The sequence below is a fragment of the Plectropomus leopardus genome, unplaced genomic scaffold, assembly GCF_008729295.1.
Source record: "Plectropomus leopardus isolate mb unplaced genomic scaffold, YSFRI_Pleo_2.0 unplaced_scaffold12729, whole genome shotgun sequence".
Taxonomy (NCBI): domain Eukaryota; kingdom Metazoa; phylum Chordata; class Actinopteri; order Perciformes; family Serranidae; genus Plectropomus; species Plectropomus leopardus.
This window is the reverse complement of record NW_024613536.1, coordinates 1-1736: the sequence shown is the minus strand read 5'-3', so window position 1 is coordinate 1736 and position 1736 is coordinate 1. Positions and strand designations below refer to the sequence as shown.

Here is a 1736-nt window from a genome sequence, read left to right as displayed (position 1 = left end):
ATATGGATATGCAAGTACATATAAATTAGTCTAAGTAAATATGTAAAGGCAAATAGGAGGAGAAGCATGAATACTCTTATGTAGATGTAAAGCAACAGTCTTTTTCATTTGTTTTCTTTTAATTTGTATTAAATTTAGCATTGACTTGCAATAATTCTTTTTTTTTTAAGGACAGGAAAATGTATGAGGCGATAAACTGTTTGATGGATATTACATTCTTTTCTCAACAAAAAGAGTTTTTTAAAATAAACTAAGTTTATTATTTTTTATTATTAACATCCCTATAGTACCTGATTTGTTTGAATGACTGATTAGATTATGATATTTTATCTGTTTTTCTTTTCAGGGTTGTCTTGTAGTCTGCAAGAGTATTACGAGAAAACCCAAATGTCAGCATGCCCCTAAAAAATGTTTATCTGTTTTTTGTCTGTTTGTCTTTTTTTGTGTTTTTGCAATTAGCATCATCTACTTACAGCAGGTCAAAGACAACTCCCTCCTCAGTACAGACAGGATACTCAAACGGCTGAAGGGACAAGCTTAAAGGTTTCAGAGAAAACAGTAATGTCAAAATGAGACAGACGGTGTATAATTCACAATTACTGAGCAAAAATACATGTCCAGACAGATTTTTGACAGATTTTATTACATAGATTTCCCCCATCTGTTCAATATATTGCCGTCGCGTGTCGTCCATTACTGGTGAAAAAGCATGGCCGGGAAACTTGTTATGCACAATATAATTAAGGCATACCTAAAACATCTGCAGGAGATGGTTAACAAGTCTCGTCTTACCTGCAGTGGTCAAATGGCAGCCGTCTGAAGTTTGACTGTGGGATTTCTGAAAAGATAAAGAGATAAAGCAAAACTAAATAAAAACATCAAATGGCATCATATTCACACATCCAGTTGATTTTTAAAGACATTTTCAAGAGCAGTTACACACTATGGTAACTTATAGAAAATGATGGGTGGAAACATCAGGGTTCCCACACATTTTCACTCAATTCAAACTAAATTTCAGCCAGTTAGTGTACATGACATGGAAAAAACTAAATAAACAAATACAAATGGATTAAAACGATGAAGCACATACTGCAATCAATAAAGGAAATGTGAGACTACATAGTAACATTAAATTGATTAAAGTATAATAACACAATGAAAACAAAAGATATTTGCAGAGACTTATTTTCTCTGTATGCTAGTTTCTCTCTTTGTTTTGTTTTTGTTTTATTCAATAACCATCTTGGTTTAAAAAAGTTTAATAGATTTAACCTGGTGCAGTAATTTAAAAAAATAATCATTATTATCAGTCGGGCTAATCGGTCGTTATAATTAACGTTTTGTTTATTTTAGTCAGATAAAGTTAAAATTTGATTTACAGAAATATGACACAACTTACCTGCTCGCTTCCCTCCATAAAAGTGTGTGTACTCTGTACACGTGATGTACCTGTTAGGATAACACACACACATAGATAATAAGGAAGATAAAACAGCAAAACCTAAAATAAAGTAAAAACTAAAACGCCAGAAACACGTTAGCGTTTATTTCAATTATCTTAGCTAGTTTGTTAGCAAACATGCTAAGCTAAAAACAATCAAAAAGGGGCTGCGGTGTGTTGTTCGGGATAACTTTGATACTCACATTTTGTCTTTCTGGTGCTGTCGCTTGCCCATTTTGAGTTTTTGTGCGGATTTGAGAGATTATTTGGGTAAAGAAAGGTTCAGATTTTA

The 1736-nt window shown here is 32.5% G+C and overlaps 1 long non-coding RNA gene across 1 annotated transcript; it reads right to left on the bottom strand.

The window, feature by feature from the left end:
* Positions 1-471: 471 nt before the first annotated feature.
* On the bottom strand, positions 472-1736 carry LOC121963832. Its single transcript, XR_006107285.1, has 4 exons — positions 1648-1736; positions 1403-1452; positions 793-838; positions 472-536 (listed from the first exon to the last, which is right to left on the bottom strand). It is a non-coding gene; the product is annotated as an uncharacterized LOC121963832 (long non-coding RNA).